The sequence below is a fragment of the Miscanthus floridulus genome, chromosome 2 (assembly GCF_019320115.1).
Source record: "Miscanthus floridulus cultivar M001 chromosome 2, ASM1932011v1, whole genome shotgun sequence".
NCBI lineage: Eukaryota > Viridiplantae > Streptophyta > Magnoliopsida > Poales > Poaceae > Miscanthus > Miscanthus floridulus.
The window spans coordinates 8,142,675-8,154,049 of NC_089581.1; the positions used below are offsets into that span (position 1 = coordinate 8,142,675).

Genomic DNA, 11,375 nt, shown 5'->3' on the forward strand with positions numbered 1-11,375 from the left:
TTGTATCCCTCGCATTACTCCAATGCTCTGGTGTGGGTATGGCCATATGGGAGCTGCAATTGCCCCTGCCTAGGGGGCAGCTGGAGGGGAAGAGGAAGAGGAAGAGGACAATTGAAGGAAGTCGAAAAGGTTCCTGCCAAGGTGCTCTGGTAGCTGACCAGCTTCAAGGAGTCCTGGTTGCCGCCAGCGCCGTTCCAGTGCCCTATGCTTCGTGCTAGTTGACGAGAGCATACTCCCACAGCGTGACCGCCCTTTGGTTGATCACTCCTGCATCTTTGACATGCGCTACAAGAGGCTTCTATGGCACGGACTTGTTCACAACTACCATATTTTTGAGACCCTTATCATGCAACCTTCTTCCAACTTCCTCACAATGAAGCAATGTTCCCGCGAGAGGAGTTCTGTGGAACACTGCCCTGCAGCAGAGCTGGAGGCAATGGAAGAAAGTGAGTGAGGTTGTTACTACCACACTGCTGTTTCATTTGATATTTTTTTATCTGTGTGACTCATGCTTGATGAATTTGTCAGATGCTTCTCCTTTATTTTATTTAACCCCACAGAGTGCGTCGGCTTCCCGCGGAGAACCAAGCGCCACGTCATCTCAAAGTTTTTCGTCCATTAGATCTTCCAATCCGATGGCTCTCCTTCTTTCCGCAAAATCCTATCGAAGCGGCTTCCCGGATTCTCCCTGCCTTCTTCACCTTCTTCTCTACTTCTTCGGCTTCTCGTCCAAATCCAACCAACTAAATATATAGCCAGCTTCGGCTTCCTTCCTGAAGCTTCTCAAAATATCTCGTCTCCTCCTCTTCTCTCTCGCACTCGCTCGTCTCCCCGACCGCCGCCGATCCTCCCGCAGACGCCGCCTCCGTCGCCTCGGCTCCCACCTTCCCTTCGTCCCTCTCTCTCAACCTCTTCCTCTCTCCCGACGTGGCGGCGTGTCGGCCGGTCCCAGCGCCGCCGGATGGCCACGCGGCGCGCTGCTGGTGCGACTGCGCCCCCGGACAGCGGCGCAGCGCCGCGCGTGGGCCCCGGTGGTGGGCTTCGCCGGCCACGGAGCGGCCCGGGTGTGCCTCACCGGTGGCCACGCGGCGTGGCTTCTCCCTGCCGCCGTCTCCCGCGCCATTCGCCTATGCTGACGAAACCCTAGCCGCCTGTGCTCGACGTATCCGGCGGCGCCACGAGCCTCCCACGTCTGTGCGTGGCATCTTCCTTGCCGGCGGCGACGGTGGCGGCTCCGCTCGGCAGCTACATCTGCCGGTACTGACCCTCTCCTCCTTCTCCGTCATCTCTCCTTTGGGTATGTCCTTTTTCTAATAATGCCATGCTGCTCTTCATGTTTTCAATAATCAGGATGCTAATTGATTTCAATAACTCTCTTTCTCCGAAGGTTGCTTTGCTAAATCTCATTACAATATTGTCAGCATGGGCAAGGGTAGTTGATGCCATGGACACTGAGGTACCCAGTACTGTTGCAGCAATATTGCCAACTCATGTAATTCTTATTACATACTGCCTGATCAAGCTTTTTCTTCTTCTCCAGTAGCTTTTCCTGAAGGAGGTTCAAGATTATTAGATTTTGCTGGGGCTGGGGCTACGCTACGGCAACTTTTGGATTCATTGTTAGCTGCAGGTATGCCTTGCCTGGGACCCTGCATGTATCATTCTCTTGAGTAAATTCATGAGTTAGTCTCCAATGTTTCATGGAATGCAGCTGCACATCTCCGATTGTTCCTCAGTTCTGCTCCTACATTGCACTGTCATCAAAAGGAATTTGTATTAGTGGAAATCGTGCTTCGGCTGAATTATGTCAAGCAGGGTATGGAATCCTTTTCGACACTAATTACAAATTATTCATTCATTTTCCTCATCACTTTGAACTGACCAGTTCCAATGTTTTATAGAAAACATACGTCTATTCCCATTATCAAACTTTGGTCCACAAACGTTGTCCTTCTATTCGTGGTCAATGATATGTTTGTGAAAATCTATATTAATCTTGCCTCGGCTTTTGCAACAGATATATAGGCTTCATTGATCATTTTGTTTTATCTTTTGCTGATTTCCAATAGTCAGGGGTTCCAATCTAAGACATCCCAAATTATTGCTAAGTGCAGGGAACGACGAGCTCCTAATACCGTGCGTCCGTGCCTCATGGTGAAATGTCTTTGCTGCTCACTTCACTCCGACCAGCTATATCCGATCTCAAAAATCTAAACCTGATTTTTTCGTAGTGTTTGAAGGTTTCTACCTGATCTTATGATCACCCTACCTGATATACATATCCCTGTTTTGGTTGTTCTGAGCATCTTGTGTACTAACTATGTATTTTTCGGCTGCAGTAAAGATGATGTGCATCCACAGCTTGGTTCGGTCATTCTTTGTGCAGCTTTTTGAGAAGATTCATGTTTCAGTATGTAATCTTTCCTGCACCGCATATTCCCTTTCTAGGTTCATACTTACAAAGTTCTCATCATTGGTTATTTTTTATGATCAAGATCAGGAGGACTTGGCCCTGATTTTTTGCTATTGATTGAGTCTAGCAATGGTTCTAAGCGAATGATCAGCAAGGACTCATAAGAGGACATGGCCATCAGAGTGAAAAGAGTTGACAGTGTCCCGTGCTCGGTCAGTAATGCATTTTCTCTCGGAATGGCATTCTGCTACTGCAATTTTCATCTCTAGAGAACAATGTGCTATAAGCACTGCATGTTGGACCAACACTGGTGGTACTAGTTTGTGAAGTGTTGTTCTTACTGATTGTTTTTTATTGGATATCTCAGAGAATGAAGCAAGTGTAGTTCCAAATGCAATTCCAAATAGTGGATGTGGGCATGGTGGTGGTTTGGCCTTTTAGAATTTAAGTTACTATATTGTCTATCTAGAGTTCTGTTGAAATTCAGGTACAACAATGTGGTGACGAGATTTGGTTTCGTAAAGACTCGCGCTGCATGCGTAGGTCTATTTTGTATGCCACATGTGTCAGTAAAAGATATCATTAGAGATATCCATGCATGATGAGTAAATTTGCAGTTGTGAACAACTTTGACAGTTTTGAGAAATTTGATGAGTGTTATGACACTGCACACAAATGCAGTATCCTCACGCCATTGCTTTGTGGGCCTGGTGTTGTGCATCCTTAAAAAGTGGTATTTTCATACATTACTTTGATTTCAAACACGCCTGCAATGAATGAATAGCCTGAATACTTTAGGTGTTCCTTTCAAGTGCTACTTTTCTCTTTGTGGAAGGAGATACATGGTTAGAAAAACTGTTTCGGTGCAAGCCTTGCCTATCTCATGGTTCAGCGGGATATCTGAAGGATCTGTAATGACTTTCTGTATCGCAATATCATTGTGTCGCTAAGATTCCTTTTTGATGCTGACAGGAATTTGCACTCTCTCACAAGTACCACAAGGAACTCCTCCAGTTGAAACAAAAAGACTACACAAAAGCTCATGAACTTCTTGAGGATGTTTTGATGGACCAAAAAAAAATCAAACATTCAGACCAATTCACTTTGAACAGGTTGATAATAGTGGCTTTGTTCAACGTTTGTTGTAGCTATCTCATGGTTTTTAAAAATTCGTTCAAACACAGACTTTACCTGTCATGATTCTGCTGGTCCAGGTTAGTAACAGGATAGTTAAATTTGTTCTATGAAAATCAACCAAGCCATTGATATTTTTTGGACTAGAAACATCTAGATCCACTACCACATTAGCATCTGTAAATGTAGCTTTTGCTTGTGCATAATTGTACTACAAAACTCATACCAAAATTCTATTTGTCCACATAGAAAAAAATCCCTTTTTTTAGTTACGCTTCAGTACTCATGGTTGTAAAATGTATTAGCCTCCTATATTTTTTACTTCATAGTTGCAAAATATATCAGACTCCAGTACTTTTGACAGAATATTTGTTCTTCACTCATAATTTAATCCCGGTTACTTTCCTGGTAGTAGCCTCCCTACAAACTAAGTTCAATTCATCTTCTTCACTCATAATTTAATCCCGGTTACTTTCCTGGTAGTAGCCTCCCTACAAACTAAGTTCAATTCATTGTTTCTGCTAATGTAGTCATGTCACCTGTAAGTCACTGTACAGTATATTCAGTTTCGAATAGCGAAATGTCTGAACCCATTGACAGCCACACTTATATACACTTATGAATTTTGGTGCATGCTTATCTCACACTTTCTTAGATCGATTTTTACTACCATTTCTTATGGGAAAATAGTTTTGAATTGTGGCCTCACTATTCTCTGCCTTGCTACAGGTTCATGCGAAATGCTCTTTAAGTTCCAGTAACTGAGGTATACATGATTTGTGCTTTGACTCTGATAACCTATCTGTGGCAATTAATAGATCCACCTTCCTCCTATTTCTCTTGTGGTAAACAGGATGCGGGCTGTTACACACCTTCATCGTCCTTCTAAGCAGTTGATGCTCATCCTTTTCCTACTTCGTTGATCAAACACCCTAACCAGCAAAATTTTTGCTGAGCCGTTGGAAATTGAAATTTTCATGGTACGTAGCATGCATGAAGTTTTACCAAATTAACACTTACGATATACCTTTTTTTTTAAGAAAAAACAACTGTTGTCCTATCTCACAAATGCTATTAGTGCAATCACTGAGATTACTCTATCTAGCACAGTTTAAATACCCAAACAACCCTATCATACTCATAAATAGGGGTATTCTCATATACGGTATGATATCAAATATGTTTCTTTTTCTTTTGCTTTACATGATCTCCAACACTAAGATGCCACTATGCTTAAATTCTTGGCTTCAGTAGCTGCATTTTACATCACCTTTTTTTCTTAGCTATTGATACGTCAGATAGTTTTTCTCATTGGTAACCAAATTATGGATGCCACTGCAGGATACAGATTAGATGTTTGCCGTCCTAGGGAAAAAGAGATTACGAAAGTTTTGCCTGTTATGTTTTTATTTTATAGTAATTTGATTGAAACGAACAAAAAATCCATAGTTGTGGTTTTATTAGATTTTTGTTGCAGAAACCTCGTGCCTTGTGTTTTGTTTTTGAGGTTCAGTGAGATCATTGCATATACAATGGACAACAACAACAACAACATAGCCTTTCAGTCCCAAGCAAGTTGGGGTAGGCTAGAGTTGAAAAACCACCAAGAGCCCCAAGTCACGGTTCAGGCACTTCAATAGCTGCTTTCCAATTACTCCTATTCAAACATAGATCTCTAGTATATCCTAAGCTTTCAAATCTCTTTTTATTGCCTCCCCCCATGTTAATTTTGGCCTTCCTCTACCTCTTCTCATATTATTACCTTGGCTTAGGACTCCACAATGCACCGGTGCCTCTGGAGATCTCTTTTGGACATGGCCAAACCACCTCAACCGATGTTGGACAAGCTTTTCTTCAATTGGTGTTACTTCTAGGCGATCACATATATCATCGTTCCGAACTCGGTCCATTCTTGTGTGACCGCAAATCCATTGCAGCATACACATTTCTGCAACACTTAGTTGTTGAACATGTCGAATCTTTGTAGGCCAACATTCTACTCCATACAACATAGCCGGTCTAATCGCCGTTCCATAGATCTTGCCTTTTAGCTTTTGTGGTACCCTCTTATCACAGAGAATGCCAGAAGCTTGTCGCCACTTGATCCACCCTGCTTTGATTCTATGGCTAACGTCCGCATCAATATCTCCATCTCTCTGTAGCATCGATCCCAGATATCTAAATGTATCCTTCTTAGGCACTACTTGACCTTCCAAACTCACATCTCCCTCCTCCTGTACACCTCCACCAAAGTCGCATCTCATGTGTTCGGTTTTAATTCTGCTCAATCTAAAACCTTTACTCAAGGGTCTACCGCCATAACTCTAGTTTTTTATTTACTCCCGCCTGACTTTCGTCCACTAGCACTACATCATCAGCGAACAATATATACCAAGGGATATCCTCTTGTATGTTCCTGGTAGCCTCATCCATTACCAAGACAGAGATACGGGCTTAAGGCTGACCCTTGATGAAGTCTAATTTTAATCGGGAAGTAATCTGTGTTACCATCGTTTGTTTGAACACTAGTAACAACATTGTTGTATATGTCCTTGATGAGGGTCACGTATTTTGATGGGATTTTATGTTTGTCCAAAGACCACCACGTAACATTTCTTGGTATCTTGTCATAAGCTTTCTCCAAGTGAATGAAAACCAAGTGGAGGTCCTTCTGCTCTCTAAATCGCTTCATAACATGTCTTATTAAGAAGATTGCTTCTGTGGTTGACCTTCCGGGCATCAAACCAAATGGGTTTATTGATATCTGCGTCATTCCTCGCAGGCGCTGCTCGATGACTCTCCCGTAACTTCATAGTGTGGCTCATTAACTTAATTCTACGATAATTAGTACAACTTTGGATATCTCTCTTGTTCTTGTAGATTGGTACCGATATGCTTCTTCTCCACTCAGCCATCTTGTTCGATCGAAAGATATTGTTGAACATCTTGGTTAGCCATACTATAGCTATATCCCCGAGACATCTCCACACCTTGATTGGGATACCATCAGGGCCCATCGCTTTGCCCTCCTTTTATCATTTTCAAGGCTTCTCTGACCTCACCTGTAATATATACTGTAGATTAATAAGATGTGTAAACGAAATATGGAGAAGATACTTACTTTGTTCTTAACATGAGTTATGAAACATCTACTAAAATCAAGCCTTTCAAAAAAATCATCAGGATAAGTTTTCTTATTTGGAGCATTAAGCAGAAATTTTTTTATTTCCAGTGAAGTCACTCTATTTATCCAAATATAAGAGACCGAAGCAACAATAGTACGTTTCTTAGAAGAAACATCACTACTTTTGTTAGAAGAACCACCGTAAAGAGCATTCTGGAACTTGACTTTATCTGGTCGAGGCAATTTATGAAAATGAATCATGAGGGAGTTAAATAATTTAATTCAGTCGCGGCTGACCAGTCGGAGTCGGATTCAGATAGACGGTTGCTCTTTTGACCTTGAACTTGAATTATGTGTCAGTATTTGTTAAGCCCAATATACAGGCTATCAGATCGTTCATAAACATAATATAGTGCTGATCTATCACATTCTAACTTGTGTATCTAAAGCACATCTTGATAACAGCTACCAGAACAAGGAGGTCTAGAATATAATTTGATTGATTCAGTACTTTTTCAGCTTTTTTTCTAATCTTCATAGTTTCAGAATCAGGTAAATACCAAATATCATCTATACTGAAACCACCTTTGTATGTGAATTCATTAGTGTGACAATCCCTGTTTAACATACAATATAAGTGCCGGGCAAAATCACCAAGAGCAATGACAAAAAGTTACTTTTGTTTCACGTCTGTAGGTCAGCAGTTAAGTGTACCTTTTCAAAAAAGTCACCCTCCAGTCTGCTCTTTCGATAACGTGTTTGAAAATAATTGGAATATTTCTGTAACCACCTCTCAATCTATACCTGGACCTTAAAATGCATAATTTCTAAAGAATAGTGCAGGATTCGGCTGTCTTACCATCACACATGAAATATATGTCATCTAAATAAATAACAAGCTTATCCATTGCCTTACTGACAACATATTTCAAGGTAGAAAATATCTTGACAAAAGATATACTGTAAAAATATCTTGACAAAATATTTTGACAAAAATATCTTGACAAAAGGTAGAAAATATCTTGACAAAAAATATCTTGACAGTATATTGTCAAGATATTTTCTACCTTGGAATATGCTGCCAGTAAGGCAATGGATAAACTTAGTATTTATTTAGATGACACATATTTCCTCTGTGATGGTAAGACAGCCGAGGCCTGCACTATTATTTAGAAATTATTTATTTTGAGGTTCAGGTATAGATTGAGAGGTGGTCACAAAAATATTTCAATTGCTTTCAAACATGTTATCGAGAGAGCAAAACTGGAAGGTGGCTTTTTTGAAATGGTAGACTTGACTGCCGAACTACGGACGCGAAATAAAACAACTTTTGTCATTGCTCTTATTGATTTTGTCCGGTACTTATATTATATGTTAACAAAGGTTTTAGAAGATTGTCATAATGATTGATTCACATACAAAGGTGGTTTCAGTATAGATGATATTTGGTATTTACCTGATTCTGAAACTGTGGAGATTAGAAAAAAGCTAAAAAAGTACTGAATCAATCAAATTATATTCTAGACCTCTTTTCATAGCTGTTATCAAGATGTGCTTTAGGTACACAAGTCAGAATGTGATAAATTAGCGCTATACTATGTTTATGGACGATCTGGTAGCCTGGATATTGGGCTTGACAAATACTGGCACAAAATTCGAGTCCAAGGTCAAAAGAGCAACCGTCTATCTGAATCCTGGCTGGTCCGCCGCGGTTAAAATTAAATTATTTGACTCCCTCATGATTCATTTTCATAAATTGCCTCGATCAGATAAAGTCAAGTTCGAGAATGCTGTTTACGGTGGTTCTTCTAACAAAAATAGTGGTGTTTCTTCTAAGAAACGTATTATTGTTGCTTCGGTCTCTTATATTTGGATGAATAGAGTGACTTCACTGGAAATGAAAAATTTTCTGCTTAATGCTTCAAATAAGAAAACTTATGCTGATGATTTTTTTTGGAAGGCTTGATTTTAGTAGATGTTTCATAACTCAGGTTAAGAACAAAGTAAGTATCTTCTTCATATTTCGTTTACACATCTTATTAATCTACAGTATATATTACAAGTGATTGAATGTGAATGAACTAATTTGGTGTACGTCTCATTTTATTTGATTGTAGCTGAAAAGCTAGCCGACGCGGCTGTGTATTTGCTGGCTCCAAAGCAGATGCTTGATTTATTAAACTTCTCTAAGTATCAGCCGTCACCATCAACTATTGCTGGCATTAGCATTGTCGTTGCTCCAATAAAAGTTGTACATATACCAGCGGCTGCTGCTGCCCCAACTGAAGATGTAACAGTGGCTGAGCCTCCTCCTATCTGTCCCATCCCTCTCGCCTGTATTCCTAGATTAAATGCTCTAGAGGTGTTTCACTTCTTTGGTTTTACTTGTAAACCTTTAAACTGAAGTTTACACAATGAGAACATGATGTTTAAACCTGGGATTAAGTTAGGAATTGTATTAGGGCGTAGAACTGAGTGACCTCATGTCTTTTTTTTTGTTTAAGAAGAATGTAGGAGTGATCCTTTTTGGTTTTGGTTGACTTGTTTAGTTGCTTTATGAATCACTACATCATAATGATTGTCTCCAATTAGATCTTGAATGTTTAGCTAAAAGCAGCTACTCTATTTCTTAAAAACTTTTGATAACATCAATAATGGAAGTGGAGTACGAAAGCAATGTCTCCTCCCAGAAGTAGTTGCACTTGGACGAAGAACTATCTCCCCTATCCCTGGAAAAAGGCATGTTTGGTTCATAGCCAGAGTTTGCCGCAACTAAGGTTAGGCATATGCCAGAGTAGTGGCATGCCAACTTTGCGACAAAAACAAGGTGTTTGGTTCACTACCATGCCTTAACTTTAGATGTGGCAGATTTATTAATTCTGGCAACTGTTTGGTTCATAGCCATATGAGCTGCCACAAGTTTGGCAAGTGTATGTGGCAGGTGTTTGGTTCACAGCCAAAGTTTATTACAAATACCTTATTCTATGAAGAGGAGCTTACCACTTGAAGTCATCACACCAGCATTTCGACACTTTTCACTTCAACACGGTGGAAAAGAATAATTAGCACTAGTGAACATACTGAGCAATAATTAATAGCAGGATGAGAACTTGACATATCCATTAGTCTCTAGCTATATTAGTATACACAAAAGCATAATGAGTTGCAAAGGACCACTTCAGTCTGTCCTATACAAAAGCAGCAGCACCTACTGGTCTTCAGATTTGTGGTATATACAGTCATACAGAACCATCAACTACTACCGACATCAGCTGCAGAGGTACAGAAGCCTCAATGATCAGTATGCTTAGATGATGAGCACTTCCATAGTTCCATGTGCAAAAGAAGCAAAAGAAGTTCATCAAAACACCCTTCAGTAAAAGTCCGACTATCATTGTAGTTTCATGCCCCGTTCGCGTGCCCTTAAACCCGGCTTTTGATTCACTTCTTTTTTCATCCGGAACAGTGTTTTCCTCTCACGGATACCTCTAGAATTCTTTCAAACTATCAAAATTCCTTTAGAACTATACCATCCGAACGGGGCCCATATATGCACACACGCGCCAAAGTTACGCGCCATTTTTTCCCGGGCTGAACGCAGCTCGCGTCGGCATGTCAGAGTTGCGGCGAACGATTCGCCTAAGATTGTTTGGCAGCCTAACCTAGGTAGGGTAGTAAACCAAACAGCTACCTAGGCCTTGTTTAGATTGAGGTTAGGAATCGGTATTTGACACTGTAACACTTTCGTTTGTATTTGACAATTATTGTCCAATCATGGTCTAACTAGGCTCAAAAGATTCGTCTCGTAATTTACAATCAAACTGTGTAATTAGTTATTTTTTATCTATATTTAATACTTCATGCATGTGTTTAAAGATTTGATGTAATGGAGAGAGTGAAAAAACTTGCAATCTAAAGGTTTGGCATGCCTAAAATGCGGCGTGGCAGATTCAGGAGACTAACCAAACGGACCTTTTCACGAGTGTATTTAGAGATCGGAATTGATGGCGCTGCCGCAGCGGTGGCGTCGTCTTTGACGCGACAACACCTGCGCAACCATGCATGCACCGGCAGCAGGCGGCGGCAAACCTCGATCTACGGGCGTGTTTGGTTTCTGCAGCATCTCCTAAAATTTCTGTCACATCGAATGATTGACATATGCATGGTGTATTAAATATAGACTAATTATAAAACTAATTGTACAACTTGCGACTAATTTGCGAGATGAATCTTTTAAATATAATTAATCCATGACTTGACACTGTGGTGCTACAGTAAATATATGCTAATGATAGATTAATTAGGCTTAAAAATGTCTCATAAATTAGTCTTCTTCTATGTAATTTGTTTTGTAATTAATTTATATTTAATGTTTTTTTATTAGTATCTAAATATTTGATGCGATATGAATCTTACGAGCCACTAAATAACCACCCGTCGTAGTACTGTACTCCAACTAGTGCTCTCACCTCTGCTCCCCTTCCATGCGAGCATCATCACCGCTCACCTCGACGGGCGGCATCATGCCAGGGATAGGTGCTCGAGAGCTGCTCCCGACCCTGCTAGCATTCATTCACTCGCTGATCGCTGCAAAAGAGCGACCAAGAACACTCCCGGGTCGCGTATCCACATCACCTTCCCCTCGCCACGTACGCGACCCGGGAGTATGCGCGCGCGCGCTGCTGTGCTGCCGCACTCGGCTGC

General features: G+C 40.9%; 1 long non-coding RNA gene across 8 annotated transcripts; it reads left to right on the plus strand.

Moving 5' to 3' along the window:
* Positions 1 to 795: 795 nt before the first annotated feature.
* LOC136516276 (uncharacterized) lies at positions 796 to 10,936 on the plus strand. 8 transcript variants are annotated; one of them, XR_010773992.1, is made up of 11 exons: positions 796 to 1,297; positions 1,388 to 1,456; positions 1,541 to 1,630; positions 1,712 to 1,816; positions 2,115 to 2,240; positions 2,340 to 2,410; positions 2,501 to 2,625; positions 3,386 to 3,525; positions 4,277 to 4,313; positions 4,401 to 4,527; positions 10,620 to 10,936. It is a non-coding gene; the product is annotated as an uncharacterized lncRNA (long non-coding RNA). The 8 variants fall into 8 exon arrangements; XR_010773995.1 differs by having other exon boundaries at positions 10,664 to 10,936; XR_010773991.1 differs by lacking the exon at positions 10,620 to 10,936 and adding an exon at positions 6,330 to 10,401.
* The last annotated feature ends 439 nt before the right edge of the window (positions 10,937 to 11,375 follow it).